Source organism: Polypterus senegalus, chromosome 5 (genome assembly GCF_016835505.1).
Source record: "Polypterus senegalus isolate Bchr_013 chromosome 5, ASM1683550v1, whole genome shotgun sequence".
Lineage (NCBI taxonomy): Eukaryota > Metazoa > Chordata > Cladistia > Polypteriformes > Polypteridae > Polypterus > Polypterus senegalus.
In genome coordinates this window covers 57,804,615-57,822,384 of record NC_053158.1, presented here as the reverse complement: position 1 = coordinate 57,822,384, position 17,770 = coordinate 57,804,615, and the positions used below count along the sequence as shown (strand labels likewise).

Genomic DNA, 17,770 nt, shown 5'->3' with positions numbered 1-17,770 from the left:
ACATGCACATCTCTCTATTATATAAAAAAATCCTGGGATGAGACGAGACTTTTTTCAAGAGATTTTTTTCAAGTCCCATGACTTTTTTAAAGTCATGCCCTCTTCTCAACCAAATTCAACCACGCACACGGTACTCTCACCTTTCATTCGTGTGAATGTTTTTGACGGACACAGTTACAGCTCTCTCAGTTCTTATAAATTTTAACATTTTTCTCACTTTAAGTTCGAAATTAAAGATGTATTATGTCCAAATCTTATTGAAGAATTTCATCATGAAGGGTTATCAACAGAAAAAAGGAATACATGGGCAATCCTTGCACCAAGAAACGATGAAGTCAGACGAATTAACGCTAAAAATGTTGATCGGTTGCACAGCAAATTGGTTAAATGTATATCTATAGACTATGCTGAAACAGTTGGTAGTGATCATGCGGAAGATGAAAACATCAACTTACAATATCCTGAAGAATATCTACAACTGTTAACACCATCTGGTCTTCCAACGCACAAATTACTGTAGAAATAAGGATGTTTCCAAGAAAGGCAATGTAGTACATCTTCCGCGGATAACATTAGAATTCGAAAAAGCCGTTTTATTACATAGAGAGAAAGAAATGAAATTCAATCACGGGCAGTTATACGTTGCTTTGTCAAGATAAAAGTACAAACACAGAATCAAAATTCATTGCTATATTGACGGAAATGTAATTCAAAAAATTGTTTTTACTGAAGTTTTACAGTAAAAGTGTAAGTTTAAAAGGTATTTGCATGTTAATTTCAAAGCCAAACAGAATAAAATCATATTACGCAATGAATAACTCTAAAGCAATATGAAACATAATTTACTTTCAACTTCTTACATTATAATAATTTTAATTTGGTAAATTACTCACTGTAATGTAAAATAGTTAGTTATATTATGTATAAGTAACAATTCCCATGAAAATAACAATCTGTTTAAGTTGTACATCCGCATCCCCATACACGAGCAGCAGATCTGCAAAGTGGTTAGCACGTAGCACAGGCCCAGAGGTTGGTGAGTGAAGCGAGCAGGGGGCAAAGCCTCCTAGTATAAATATAACAGTTTTGCTTATACAAATATATATAAATACAAACGGTACTGCTCACATATATACACACACACATACAAATACATAACTATAAATACAAAACAGTGTTATGTAAACAATATTAAACACCTTTGTATAGACAATTACAAACAATGTAAATGGAGATGAAGAGTTATGCATTGTAATATATAATATATACATATTATGCATTTTAAAATGTACATTATGGCTGCTTGATGGACTCAAAATCAGCCAGGTCTTTATTGCTGCTTTCTCAAAGTGTGTTTTGGTCTACTTGAAGCCATTTTTTCCAGAAAATAATGCAAAAATGATGCTCAATGAAGCTCTACAATGCTATACAATGCACCATGCGTCTTTTAGAGACTTATAGTTGTTTATGCTCAAACTCAGCTGTGTTTCATTATGTTCAAATATGGACATCTATGAATAGCTGGAGACATCACAGTTGCTGCCATCCAATGGTATGAAGTTTGCAAATGTGTGACCTATTGAGTCAGAGCTACTGACCTAGAAATGTGAGGTGGTACTAGCCAAAGTGACTTCACGGCTCCTCTTATTTAGAGGATTTCTTATGATTGATGCATGGTACAATAATGTGCTTAGACTTGTTTTGATCAGGAGAATTGGCTGTAAGTACTTCACCAGGGTATCAAGATGGCACCACACTACACTAGGGCAAACGGCTGCTGATCTAAATTGTAACACAATTATGCAGAATAGCATTGTCTCCTGTTACTTTTCTTTACTACAGAGGAATGCCGAATCTTACAAAAATTACCAATGAGAAATAAAAAATAACATTTAATAGATATTTTAAAGCTATTATGCATGACTCAGGACTTTTTTTCCAGATCGCCCCTCACTCTTTATGTGGAGAAGTAATTTTTAGTCTGTTTTGAATATACTTCGCTGTGATTTCTATCAAAGTGAAAAGAATTTCCTGGTTGAACTTTGCTGAGAGTTTTGAAGTTCTGAGTTAGGTCAAACACGGCCTTCTCTGCTGTCTGTGAAAGTGAGGAGAGCCACAGTTTCCAAATAGGAATTAGTCTTTGCACAACTGTGAATTGCAGAACAGACTAACCACTGATTAAGAGTATCTAATGTTTAATTAAAAAAAATTAAAAATCTCCACCTTTTTAGTCAGTATTTCCACACTGTTTAATTTTCATTCATTAATTGTCTTATACTTATTTATTATGGTGTAATGTGCTTGAGTCACACAATATTTTCACCTGTCCATCCATCTTCTGCATTTCAATTGCATTTTAATTTATTTAATTAACTGTTTTTACACCTTACAGTGTAATGAAAGGTATTTATTCTTGCATGATTTGATGTTTCTTTACTGTACTAGGGGGCTCCGCCCCCTGCTCGCTTCACTCACTCACCCCCGTGTTTTGTTTACCGGATATACAATACAATAAAATTTATTTTGTGTTATGCATAAATCACATAAGAAGTGCCGCAATGGGCTTTAACAGGCCCTGCCTCCTGATAGCCCCCAACCTTGAATCTCTAAGAAGACCAGAAAAAACTCCCAAAAAAAAAACCCTTGTAGGGAAAAAATCAAAGAAACTTTGGGAAAGGCAGTTCAAAGAGAGACCGGTTTCCAGGTAGGTTGGGTGTGCAGTGGGTGTCAAAAAGAAGGGGGTCAATACAATACAATACACAGAACAGAACAAATCCTCAATACAGTATAAAAATAAAAATTCTGGAAGTACGGAGTAGAATTTCACATTAGATGATATCACATAATATGATTTGGATTTAAGTCCTGGAGACCTCATTCATCAAGCTGCCTCCCCCATTTTGCCATTCCAGATCTGAAATAGCGCTAATCTGATGAAAGGACCCCTCTTTCCCATGATTCCTGCGATCCTCCATCAGGGAGGACTTTACCTTAGGCAGGCAATATACAATTTGTAGAGATTGTTATTTTCTTGGGAATTGTTACATATGAATTATTTTCACTTTTACTTTAAAAAGTTTGTAAAAACAATACGTGTCCTTTATTTCCGGCCCCGTGTGTGGTTACATCTCCTTCTTGCCAGACGTATAATGCTGCTCGTGTTGTGTTTGGGGAGGGGGGGGATCAGCTGAACGCACTCTAAGGATATCCCTTTGGATCATTTGCTGTCTTTTTGCTGCTTGCGAGCTGCCTCTTCTGCTTGTCGCATGTCATTTTTTTAAGAGCTGGGAGCACATGATGTTTGTCTGCCACACGCAATACAACAACTGTTAGATGTCTGTGGACTTGTTTTAAATGATGGCTTACTGCCTGGTCTCATGTGACGTTGTTAAAACAATACTTGTTCTTTATTTTGAGCCCCGGGCGTGGTTAAATTGTTTCTTGCAGGATGTATAATGCTGCTTGCATTGTCGGGCAGGGAGGGGGGCTGCTGTTGCACTGCCCTTCGATCTTTTTAAAGCCTGCACAGCCGCTGTCCTTTTTTCTACTTTGTGTCTCTACTGCTACACCTGACCGAATTGTGTTTTCTTTGAAATTAAACTTGTCGTTGCTTTAACTGTTGCGGGTCCACAGATTCTCGTAGCATCCTTCTATATAAAAGCGGTCGGGATTGTCCTTTTGTTCCGTGAGTGCTACGCAGGCGCGGAGTTTCACACACACCCCGTCCATTTTGCAATGCACGATGGGATTTGTAGTTTCGTTTTTCCAGGTAAAAGATGATTTTCTACTCTAGACTGTGCGATATCTTCTTCTTCTTTCTTATTATATAAAAGCGGTCGTGATTGTCCTTCCGTCCCGTGAGTGGAAAGCGTAGCGGTATTCCACTTATCACAGACTTACTACTTGCAGCTTGCAGTATGAAGCGACATGATGTGAGCAGTTCTGGTGCTCCCATCGTTCCCTTGCTTTTGTGCGCGATGCGCTGGAAAAATAGACAAAATTATGTCTCTGGAAATAATTAATGTTGATGGAGTACAAATGCCTCACCGCATAGTAAATATCAGGGGGGTTCAAAAGGGCGACCTCACAAAAATAACAGAAACTACGAGTATTAAAGTAATACCGCTCAAATGCAATATAACCAAATTAATGAGTTTGTATAAAATATCAAATTGATATACATATTGAATTGCCTTAAGAAGTGGTCAACTTAAAAGTCGGTCGCCTTAAAAGGTGGGTCAGCCTAGTATGTTCTATTATTGTGTAAATCTGTGTATTGTGCGTTGAATCTTGTGAATACGAAATGACTTTTTCTGCTCTTTTCCTTTTATTTCTGACCTTGCTTTGTCCTACTATTTTTTCAATTACACCTGGTCCTAATGATTTCCATTTTTTTTTGCGCTAATGCGATCTTTAATTCGTCAACAATTCATTTATAACATATTGTCCTTTATACGCTTTATATGCAGAGACACCTGTATCTGTGTGTGCTGCTTCCCTTTACACTACTGATTTTTTTTTTTTTGCCCATTCCCTTTCGTCTTGCGGCTCTTTTATTTGTCTTTCGTGATCTTAACGTGAAGATCGTATTGTCTCCTAGTCATTCATTCCTTGGGATTGTTTTTATAATTGAGAGATACTGTATAAAGAAATGCTACTGGTTACTGTCTTGTGTCAGGAAAACCGTACACTAACAGAAAACTCTGAGTTGGTTCGTCAAATCTCACCGTAGTTATGGGCTTCTCAGTTGGCTGTCTGGAGACAATCTCTCTTCAAACTTTAGACATACTGTAACATTATCCTATAATTTATTTGATTTAAGTTATGCTCTTGTGATTTCTAAGGAAGGCAATGCATTTGCCTGTCATCCATATCTGTTTATTTTTTGACTGTATTTATAATGCTTCTGGTCTTCATTTGATACACAGGCTTATTCCAAGACAAATAAACATTTGCCATGTACAATTTATTTGCTGAAAACTGTCTTTCTGCATCAAATAAGTAGTTTCAAACCTATTTGTGTTATTGACTGATTCATCTGTATTGCTGATAGAATCAAAGCCTAATTTGGAGATTCATAGACTTATGCAGAATAAATCTATAATGAATAAATGAATACAGTGTTAACCTTTCATGAACTAGTGAAAGATGCATCCCTCTAATGAAGAGATTCAGATATAAAGAGACACTAAAAAGATTCATTTCATTTCAGATTTGTGTAAAGGACCTTCAAAATGGGTGCAAAACAAACCCTGCCATATGTCGTTTTCATACAATGTACCTACTAATACTAGCGACTCAGATTTTGCATTTAGATCAAAATATATTTTAGCATAATACAGTATTTTGTTGCTCATACTGTTTCTTATTACTGTATTATGTTGATTTTCAATTATATGTAGGAGTTGTTTTTGATTTGTCATTATGAAGTCTTTTCCCTTTTCTTTCTCTTTTTAATGTCTCTGGGAGGTACTTTAGCTGCTTTTCATGTATCATCGATACAAATGAAACTGTCTTCATTTTCCTTTGAAATAATCCTTTTCAGAATGCTGCTAACCTGGGGCACTTGGAATGTGTACTTAAAGCCACTCTGTATACATATATATTTTTATATACATTGCATTATATTTCTCTGATTAGGTGTCTATATTGAATTCCTTTTTCATATGTGTATGTTTTTCTATAGAGTGCTAGGCTTATAACGTGAAAGTGCTGTTAATAAGAATATTTTGAATTGAATTGCCTTAAATTGTACTGTGGGTGAATAGCGTCCTGAGTTTGTTCCCACTCTCATTTATTTGCCATGTAATTGCTGCATTTTTTTTTGTCACTTTTTCGTTTGGTTTCCCATTTTTCTCCCACATTCCCAAAGACATGCTCATTAGGTTGATTAGTGATTTCAAATGATGGCCCGATGGTGATGGTTCGCACCTTGTGTTGTGTTATTTCCTGTCTTGCATCCAGTGCTTTCTGTTTAACACAGGTGCTTCTCCATGGACTGGTGCATACAGAGCTGTAGAAAAATGACACCCACACAGGCACATAATATGTCTAGAAAGTTCCAGCAACCTATGCAGATTCTGTTCTGCAACCTATGCACGGTCAGTTTTAATAATCTTTGACTTTAGCAAAAGTAAATTTGGCCTGGCATATAACAATCTGTTTTTGCTTACGGTAAACAGAACTGGTAAACTGACCACTGACCATGACCTTAATGCCCTTGATATTTTATATTTGGGGCAGAAGGCATTAATGACAACAGTATGCAATACTACAGGATGACCCAAGGCCTTTGATGCTGATCTCTGACCTTAGTCGTGGGATATTTGCATTGGCCTGTAAAAGGCTGCCATCTGTTAGTGAACAATTAGGTTTAACTTGGAGAAAAATATAACTGACGCTAATGGGCTGGAAAGGATGAATAACCAATGAATCTTTTGAATGTAAGAATGACAAATAAAAATAGTAGGTGAGCAAAGCAACATTCTGACCATTTAGTGAACAACACCTATGTGTGCTGTTAGAAAATTAGAGGAATGGCTGTTGTTGCGGCACTTTGTGATTTAGGTTGTAGCTTATCAAGTATAGTCTACAGACTAATAATAAATCAAGTATTTAAGACAAAAAGTGTATTAAATAAATATATTATAATAAAGATTATTTTTTATCTTGAAACAGACGTGGTGGCTCTAAGGCTAGGAATCTGCGCCAGTAATTGGAAGGCTGCTGGTTCAAATCACATAAACACCAGAAGTGACTCTGCTCCTCTGGGCCCTTGAGCAATAGAGCAATTGCTTTGTCCTGGGTATGATATTAATCTGCATTCAGCCCTGCAAGCAGGTTCTACAAATTACAGGGTAAACTTAGCCACCGTAAAAAAATCTCACACTGTTCCAGTGTGGTGCTGAGGTGTCACCTGCTGGACATGGGTACCAATCCAGGTGGTTTGGCATGTGCATGCTCCCAACCTTTTATTTTTTAAACAGACTGGTAAAAAGTCAGACATTCCAATGAGACTTAAACTGATTAAATCTATGTATTATTCTGATTCTTACTTTGGTTATTATTTTTATTGAATAGAGAGAAAACTTGCTAAAATATCATTATCTTTTTTGTGTTTTTAGATATATTTTATGTGTCCTAGTAGCCACAGCTTTTTATTTTAAAGAAATAATTTGCTGGTCTAATGTTATCATGAACACACAGCACATCTTCTTCTTCTTTTGCCTGCTCCCATTAGGGGTTGCCATAGCAGATCATCTTTTTCCATATCGTCCTGTCTTCTGCATCTTGCTCTGTCACACCCATCACCTGCATGTCCTCTCTCACCACATCCATAAACCTCCTCTTAGGTCTTCCTCTTTTCCTCTTTCTTGACAGCTCTATCCTTAGAATCCTTCTCCCAATGTACCCAGCATCTCTTCTCTGCACATGTCCAAACCAATGCAATCTCACCTGTCTGACTTTGTCTCCCAACCATCCAACCTGAGCTGACCCCCTAATGTACTCATTTCTAATCCTATCCAACCTCATCACACCCAATCAAATCTTAGCAACCCATATAACTTAGCTGGTCTCACTACTGTCCTGTAGACCTTCCCTTTCACTCTTGGTGAAACCCGTCTGTCACAAATTACCCCTGAGACTCTTCTCCACCCATTCCTCCCTGCCTGCACTCTCTTTTTCACCTCTCTTCCACAATCCCCATTACTCTGTACTGTTGATCCCAAGTATTTAAACTCATCCATCTTCGCCAACTCTACTCCTTGCATCATCACCATTGGGGGTCCAGTACAATCAATCAAAATGTATTTTATATAACAACATTCTCATAGTATATCGCTAGGTATTTTACAAAAAAAGCAACAGACAATTCAAAGCAAAAATATACAATACTACTTTTGATGAATTTGAAGAGTGATGCTAAAAAATAGGGGTTTGTTATATTATTGATATTGGGGTTTAGTGATGGGATGGGAAATATATCAACCTTACAAACATCATAAACACTTTAAATGATTACCTAATACCTGTCCTCTACTAAGCTAAATTAAATTCCAAAAAAGGAAAATATATAATACAGATTATAACATATACTTTATTACAGTAATTATAAATTTACCAGAATTCACATAAAAATCAATCCAGATTTATTTGCTTTCTATAATACATAAACACAGTTGAAATTAGTTAAAGATATTAGATTTGTTTTTACTTCTACTATTATTATTTGTTTTTACATCTGATATATAAAAATTAAAATTAGATTACTTTTGTCCTCATTAAATTGAGATTTATAGAACACAAGTATCTTGATTACTTTGTGGTTGGTAACTAAAGCATAAATTGCTCTGTTTATTTTGTTGACTATAAGATGATCATGAAAACAAACATCATGAAAATGTTTATAAGGGCAGAAACAACAGTGAATAAAATATTATATGGAGAAGGAAAATCTTCTACCACAATTTGATAACCATGTAATAAACAATACTTGTATCTCAGAATTGAGAAGTCATGGCCATCTCCATTTGACACACTGCTGCTAGCTTTATCATTTTAAGAAGAATGTCTGGGCTCAACTGGGGGATTGTTCAATTACTCTTTACACAAAACAGTAACACCATCATCATTAAGAATATTGTCATCAATGTCTCTGTTTTTGTTTAAGCAGTAGGAACTGCTGCCAGTTACTAGATGGTTTCAGAAGAGAAGAGCCTAGAAGACTTGACAATTTATGTAGCTTTTGGTTGTGACAGTCGTGCTTCAGGATGATAAGTAAAGATTGTGTAAGATACAAAACAAAAAGTATTGAAGGGTAAATACACACGCATATATACAGTATATATATATATATATATATATATATATATACTGTATAAGGGTAGGCAAGGTAACACATTGTTATCGCTTTAACGCATTAATAAATTAATGCCAACAATTATTTTATTGCATGTTAATGCAGTTTTTGTTATTATTATTATAATTTTGAAAGCCTCAGTCTCGCTGCCGATCGATACAGATTAATGATCTTGTTACAGCTCTTTTCGATACTCTTTTGCTAGAAGGAAAGTTAGCTTTGTTGATTTGACCTCGATCCCCTGTGTGTACATGAATAACAAAGAGCAAACTGCTTCTAAAATGGCATGTGGAGAGATACCAACGTGAATGCTCAAAGCAAAACTTTTTTCGTATTATCACTGAATCTGATTTTTTCGGACTCCGATTTTGATGTAAGTGATCTGGATATGTAGATTGAAAACGAAAGTGAGGTACCGGCATCAGCTGATCAGTCCCCAGCTGATCGTTGTGCTGAACACGCTCGTTTAGCGGATGCACCTATGGCAACGTTCACCTGGGAGGACAGACACTTGCGATAAAAAGAGGTACAAACCATATTGCATCTCACTGTGACTGCCACCCCCACCCACCTGTCTCACAAAGACAGCCAGCCCACCGAGCATTCCTGCTTGCCGTCGAACCACTACTACTGCGAACAGGAACCGACAGCAGGTAAAACAGGCAGCAACAGACATTTTATGTTGATTTATGTGTGAAACCATTGCTTTGTGCGCTTTTCAGAAAACTGAGTACGGTATTAGCCCTTAGAGAGCTGCTACTGAACATAGACTGTTTATGCTGGTCCCTGATAAAAGAAAATGTTTCTGCTGGTATCTGTTCAGGTAAAAAAGAAAACAGATTTTAAAATGTTAACTTGCTGTTGCTCAGAAGGTGCATGTTATAATGTTGTGATCGTGGCTCTTGACTCTGAGGGTAACTTGTGTTACAACAAAGAGATTGTTGAGATTGTCTGTGATTAATCATGATTAAGAATTTTAATCGTTGCCCAGCAACGTGTATGTGTGTGTGTGTGTATATCTGCATCTTCTTCAAGATCAAATTGTTAATCTAAATAATTGTTAATTCATTTAATGGAAATGTAATTATAAGTGAATCTAGATGTACATGTGTGCTTCTTGCATGATGCTGTTGGGATAGGTTCCAACTCTTCACAGTCAAATAACCACATATACCACATAAACAGGGTTAGAACATAGAGTAATAGATGGATAGAAACTGTAGGTTCTTAATGGGTGAAACTATAAATGTGAAATGACCAAGCAAAGCCAAAAAACTAAACGCAAATAGAAGCGTTTTTAGGAGAAGGAGAACCTTATCAACAATTTCACTATATTTTCTCAAGGGAGTCACTTTTATAGATCTGATTTAACGTCAGCACTATGACATCGAAAATAAGTAATGGCGGTTGAAATGATCACTCAGTCTCACCCCCGACTATGCAGGAGCCAAGAAATCAAATAGGAAACTAGCAGATTGACAGAGAATTCAAATTTGAGGATGAAATCAGTCATGTGAACGAAAGGCTATAAACTAAATAACCTAATAGGAACATTTTGTAATTATAACAGCCCATGTCTTAGTACATTGCTATAGGGCCCTGCATAGGCCTGGTTTCAAGGAGGGAAATTTGTATTTATGAACAAATGTTCAAGTCTTTCAAAGGTTTATCTTAGACTTTAGTACTAGGTTGTTAATGTTGGTTAAAAATGGTGGTAATAGAACATCTGAACAGCATAAGAAAAGAGAAAAGGTCAACATAGCTTGTCGACCCCTTGTCAAGAATGTGGTTATTTACACAAGCCTACCTGGAATAAGAAATCACAAAAAAGGGTGTCAAAAGATACTCACATATCCGTTTGCCCTGTAACTTCAAGACAACAACAACATTTATTTATATAGCACATTTTCATACAAAAACTGTAGCTCAAAGTGCTTTACACAATGAAGACCGTCAGCCCTCATGAAGATCTCTGACCAAGGCTGAATTTGCCGTCCAGAAGTTTTCCTGCATCACTTAAGGTTCTTTTAAAAAACAGTTGGACGAGGAAACTATGCTGACTACTAATGACAAGTGCACAAAGACTCATTTTTCTATCTTGCTTTGTTAAACCAAATTCCCAAAGATCGACAATGTCATTTTCCCATTGGAACCCCAACCCTTTTTGTTTCTTGTTTTTTTTTACACCCTAGTCACTTACATTTTGTAAAATATTTTCAGTTCCAAATGTGAAGGCCCCCAAAGTAATATTATCTACTGTAACAACTGACAACTTTTTCCAAGTGTTTACTATTCGCTTTGTGAAATTAGTGTTAGGGTTAACCAACTTTGAAGATAAATGTACCCTTAATTGTAAAGTTGAAGAAGAAGAATTGAGAATCCTTTTTCCTTCATATATGGTTATAGCAATAAGCTGGTCTGAAACGATACTGCTTTATTTGTGTTTTATTATAGCCTAAAATGTAGCATATATTATGGTAAATCCTTGGTTGTAGTTTCCAATTAAAGAAAAATATATCAATAAACCAGCATTATTTACTTTCATCACACAGTTATTTTCTATTATTACTAACGTTACTTATATATCTAACATCCTTAACTCAAAAGCCATTATTTGCATATCTTCCTAGCCTAAATGACTGTATTATTGTGATCGAGTCCTGCTACTCCTGAAATAGTCCACTTGTCATAGTCACATGCAGTTTTTCTTTTTCTTTCATGTAAAATGCTGTCAGCTGCCACTGTTTTCTTGTGACCTCCTTGATATGTTAGGTTTCATATTTTTGGGAGCCTAATTTGTTGGCATGACCTTAATTTCAAGGTGTGTGGTGATGATTTAGCAGCCTGTGATGACATGTAATCACTGTTTCCATATAGTTTTACTTCTTATGCCTACATGCACACATCAGGCTTGAAATGAATAATTAACAGTAAATTAATCAAACCTGCCGAGATGTGGGCCATTTATTAACCACTGAGCAGCATGAGCATTCACACTCTGACTTGCTACATCCATTTCTCTGTTTGATAGTTGTCATGCTCATCTCAGTGGCCATTTCTTCTTAAATCATTTAGATAAACAAACATTTCACACTTCTATAAAAAAATAAATTGAGATCAAAAACAAATACAGTATATAAGTTAAAAAATAAAAAATATCTTTATAATGAATAGCTTCACTATAATTTGTTTTTCAATTAAAATTCAAAAAGTAATTTTTTTAACTGTATGTAATAAAAAAAAATCAATGTGCCTTCCTACTCCTCATATAAAGGAATTTTTGCTAGGAGTTCCATCCATTCCACTTATCCATTTTATGAACATATTCCAGTAAGCTGGAATTAAACCAACATGGCATGATCACACCCATATCAGCAGTTCAGAATTACAAATTACCAAATATTGCACATTGTGATATGGGAGAAAATAAGGGTCCTCACAGAAAACGTGTGAAAAATCTGCAAACATCACACAAGCAGTCACCCATCCATAAATAAAAGTTGGGTGAGGCAACAGTAAATTTAATTTAGGCCACGTAAGTAAGTAATGTTTTCCCCAAAAGTGCCATTTTGTTAGTGTGTTACTTACCCCATGTAGTTTTTAGTGATGGCTGAGAAAAGTGGTTAGTCTCAAGTTATCAAGCAGAACAACCAGATGTCTCTGGTGACCAATGCTGGACAAACACGATCAAAAATGTCCATTAAAAAAAAAAAATCATGTTTCTTGTGTTGCACAATTCACTTGACAAGTCTTAAAGACATTTGTTCACAGCGTTCCAAACATACATGTTTTTTTACTGAAATATTTTAAATAAACAACTTCTAGGAAATGCTCTCATAAATGAAAAGTGTACGCACTCAAACACAAACAGCATTTGAATTGTGGATCTGTCTCCCGTACATTTACATTTATATCAAATCCACAACTGGAGTACCTCAGGATTATTTAGCAGCAATCAGTGAAACTGAACTGACCTTCTTCTTGTTGAAGCACATCAAATACCCACAAGTACGAGGCATATTTCCTTCCTGATAATGTTTTCACTCGCTTTTCCTTAACTTTTAATCTTTAGTTTTACTTGTCTCTCAGAAGACATTGCAAGGTTTATCTCATGTATGCTGTTATCAGACTGGACTTGTGACCAATCAATGAAGGAGGCGGGTCTACAAATTAAATGCTCGTTTGCTTTTGAGTGAATGTGATTTTTATGTGGTAGAACATTTCACTTAAAAATATTTCAGTTGCGAGTATATGACTGAATGATATGTGATACAATATTGTTAATGTTTTTTCATGGATATTTTTGAATTTGTTCAGTGTTGTTCAGCATTGATCACCACAGACGCCTGTTTAATCAGAAACTTTGTATTCTCCGTTCTGCATGAAAACATGAGATTAACATTTTTTACCTGACCATTAATACAAGCGTATCAGATAAGTAACATATAAAAAAATATTACTTGTGAGTGAAGTATTCCTTTAAGTAACACACCTATTTTAAATACTGTCACAAAAGACTCCAGATAATCACAAAGGTTTGGGGCCGCCACCCGTATAATATGATCCTGGCTGCAAAAGACTGTAAAGAGTGAGTTGTTTACAAAACTAAGTCCAAAACAGAACTAAATATGTGGAGGTAAGATGGGGGTTTTAAGGGCTAGCAGAGGAAATGATGTCATCTATGCTGGACCCGGGAATTACATCCTTGGGACTGAAAGTGACGTCATTAAAAGCACTGGAACTGGGAGTGACGTCGTTAGAGGAGCCGGAACCTGGCAGGATTTCCCAGGAATGGTCTATAAGAGACTGAGAGAGACAGTCAGCACACTCCGCCACTCCCTGGTCTGATATACTATTACAGTTACTCAAGCCCTTTAGCTGCCTCCTAATCGCACATGTGTGACAGTACATAGAATCTACCTACCAAAGAGCTGGTGTTAATTGTTATGCATGCATGTCAAAGGATCATCTTCTGGCTTCACCTAAGGTATGTGGAACCAACCTGGGATGAGAGACGGTACTGACGCTAATGGTCTTGTCTCCCTTTTTTCTCACAGCCTCGAAAAAACACCCCTTGAGGACAATGAAACTAAAGAAGCCCTGCACTTTCCAGTCCAGCTGGTATAAAGGAGAGATGTTCCTAAGAAATGGTGTCTCAGGTCAGACCTGATGAGCCACAAGGAAGGTCACATAGACGCCTCAAAGCTTTTCAAACAATGGCAACTTGCTGATCCCTATTGCTCCACTGTGCACTCCTTTCTCTTAAAAATGTATTTTTTGTGGTAACGTATTAAATGGGGTTTAGCCCAATTGGTACTCCAGTTATTTTTGGTCTCACCTAGAGTCATCCCTCACTCTGCCACACCATAAAGGAAACAGGCTGGAAGGAACATATGGAAAGTTCTGGAGTTCTGGTCAAGTTACAATCTAAAAAGGGCAAACGTTCTGGAGTTCTGGTCAAGTTACAATCTGTTAAATCTAAGATGGTGTCACAGATGGCCCAAATCTATCCTGGCCGAAACATCCCTGTATATGATACCAGTCCATTGGAGAGATGATGCGCACTGTCACTCACACAGGACCCATTTGCAATTACCAATTAGCTTAAATTGCACATCTGTGGGAGGTAAACCAGAGTAGCAAAGTACCTTGGGCAAAACCTTTGAAGACACAGGAAGAATATGCAAGATCTACACAGTCAACAAGCTGGTGCAGAATTCTCTAATAGCATATTAGATTATGTGAGATAGCAGCACTGCCTTCTGTGCGAACGGTCAGGTTAATGCCTGTGTTAAGGCTACAGTGTACCTTGACTCAGACATGCCAGGTACCACTACTGACTTTGTGAGTGCAGTCAAGGAGTCAGGAACCCTCAGTAAAATGATTCTGATTATGTAAGATTTCTTAGTTCCTTTATAATTTCAAAACAGTGACTGCCAGTGATCAGTGCTGAATACATCTATGAAAAAAATTATTTTTTTATCTAACTTGTGGATCATATTTGAGTAGGAGAATTCATCTTTTGCTCAGCTTGTACTTACACATTAATCCACCAGTCCATTTACTCAAATCATTCCTCCCTCCTAGCTGTTCATTTTTGAGGCCACTTAGTCATATTTCATTATTGCTGGACACGGTAACCTATCCTGTCAGCTTGAAGACACAGCAGGCATCGGCCTCTGCCTAAATGATAAGATAATAATATAACCCTTTAAAAATATATTATATAAAATAAAGGCATTTTAAGGGAATGGAAGGTTGGGAACTACAGACAAATATAAAAATGTAAGTGGTAATATATTTGTATTCATCGTCAAACCTGCTTAATTCAGTCGAGGATTGTGATGGATTGCACACACCCACACCTACAAATGGACGATTTGAAATCAGTCATAACATCAGTCATCAACATAACTAGCATGGCCTTGGGGGATTGGGATGAAAACTGAAGTACCCAGAAGAAGTCCACACCAATCCTGGTCATTGCATATACAAGAAGCAGATTCATTTTGTGAAATTTCAGCCCTGAACTTGTGTTCACTGAGCTGGGGTGGGATATCTGTGGCATTCTCTTTAGGCTGGACATAAATCAAAGGCCCCTTCGCTGAAGAGTTGACAGTTTGCTTATGAACACACTTTTATTAGATTTTACTCTTATTGTTCCCTTTACATTTTTATCATACTTGATATAAGTTTGTGTTTTATAAATGATGTGTATACCTGAGTTCTTCCTTAATCTTTTATACTTATTTAAATCTTATTTAATATGTTTTTTTCTGAAGGAGATCTCTCCAGTGGAAGGTGTAGTCACAATATGGTATTCTATTACAGATTAGTCTGAAGATGGGATATAGTTTGAAGACTCATTTTCTTTTTCTTGGCTGGGACATATTTGCAATATTTTTTCCTGTCTCAACCCACTGTGGAATATTTTCTGTTCTGGGAGTGTCATTAATCACTAACTGCTTCTAGCTGACTTTTAGTCCTTTATCCATATATTAAATTTCTGTTTTGAGTATTTAAAGGAAAACAAATTAATTATACAGAACACATTTTAGAAATTCCTCAAAAATGTAAAAACACTTAAGATTATAAGAAAATAAACTATATCCTACAGAAATAAAAACATGAGTTTTTACTTGATGTGTATTTGGATATGTGATGTACAGGAGTCTGCATGGTGAATAATCCTGTGCAGCTGTTAAGTCTTAACATTTATTTTTCTAAATTCAAGCTCTTTTTTATATAGTAACTTACATAAACACAAGTTGGTAGGATCTGGTTTCAAGAATAAGAAAATACAAAAATAACTTACTGCCAAAGCAAGAAGATTAGGAAAAATATGTGGAGAGCAAGTTGAGTAATGAGAAAAGCGCTATACAAATGTAAAGAATTATTATTATTACTAAATATTAACTTTGCTTGCCCTAAGGAATTGTAAATGTATCACTTTATTGATACCACATTTTTGACAATGAAAGAAACTTTAGACAAAACATTAATTTTATTGCAATCATTCCATACAAATCAATCAATTTTTAAAAGTAGGATTAAGAACAAGTCGACCCCCACCCCTGAGAGAGAGAGAGCAAGGCCAACGGAGTAAAACTTAACGCTTGTAAACATAGCTAAATTGATGAGTTTGATAAGCCAATAGAGATGAATGGATAAGAAAAAGAAATGCAGAAATAATTGCTTCCTCTGTGCTTTAAGAGCTTATTCTAAAATATTACTGATTAGATCCTGCCGTGTTTTGAAAAAAATCTGTACAGATCCTTTAACTGAAGATTAGATTTTTTCCAATTTCAAATAGTATAACACATCGGTTTCCCACTGACTTAAAAGGGGAGAGTTAGGATTCTTCCAGTTTAGCAAAATAAGTCTGTGTGCCAAAAGTGTAGTGAATGCAATCATAGTTTGTTTGTCTTTCTCCACTTTAAACCCATCTGGAAGAACACCAAACACAGCTGTTAATGGGTTAGGAGGGATTGTGAGTCCAAGGCTGTCTGAAAGGTAATTAAAAATTTTGGTCCAGAATGATGTTAATTTGGTGCAGGACCAAAACATGTGACCCAGTGAGCCTGGGACTTGATTGCAATGTTTGCAGGTTGGATCTGCCCTGGAAACATTTTGGAGAATTTTAGGAGAGACAGATGTGCTCGATATATAATTTTGAGTTGTATAATTGTATGCTTTGCACATATGGAGCTCAAGTGAATTCTCTGCATTGCTATTTTCCACTCCTTTTCTTAATTGAGATGTCTTTTTCCCAGTGTCCGCTTGGATCTGTGAAAGGGAGGGACTATAAAATAATTTTATATATTACAGAGATGGTGTCTGAGTTCTTGAGATTGAGCAATATTTTTTCCAGCATGGACGAGGGTGCAAGATGAGGAAAATCAGGCAGGTTTTGTTTAACAAAGTTCCTAATTTGAAGATAGTGAAAGAAATGTGTAGCTGGAATGTTAAATTTGGAATGTAAATGTTCATAGGATGCAAAGATGTTGTCTATATAAAGATCTCTAAGCAAGTTAATCCCAAATTTTTTCCAGATATTAAAAACTGCGTATGTTTGCGAAGGTTGAAAGAGGTGGTTCTCTTGCAGAGGTGCCACAGATAAAAGCTTCTCCATCTTAAAATGCTTTCTACATTGGTTCCATATTCTGAGTGAGTGAGGCACAATTGGTATATTGCCGATAACTTGCATTTATTGCGGCACAGAGCAGGGAATATAAAGAAGTACTGAAGGATTTTAGTTCTATTGCGGACCAGGCCTGTGTATGTTCATCTGTTTGTGTCCAGATTTTTATAGCTTGTATGTTTGCTGCCCAGTAATAAAACTGGAAGTTAGGTAGAGCCATGCCACCTTCTGCCTTTTGTCTTTGTAAGGTCGCTCTTTGGATATGTGGA

The 17,770-nt window shown here is 36.3% G+C and overlaps 1 long non-coding RNA gene across 1 annotated transcript in view; it reads left to right on the top strand.

Annotated features, from left to right (window-relative positions):
• Positions 1 to 14,101, top strand: part of LOC120529976 — a 72,391-nt gene extending 58,290 nt beyond the window's left edge. Inside the window, exon 3 of the long non-coding RNA XR_005633838.1 lies at positions 13,918 to 14,101. This is a non-coding gene — a long non-coding RNA (uncharacterized LOC120529976). The remainder of the gene's footprint in view (positions 1 to 13,917) is intronic.
• Positions 14,102 to 17,770: the final 3,669 nt, after the last annotated feature.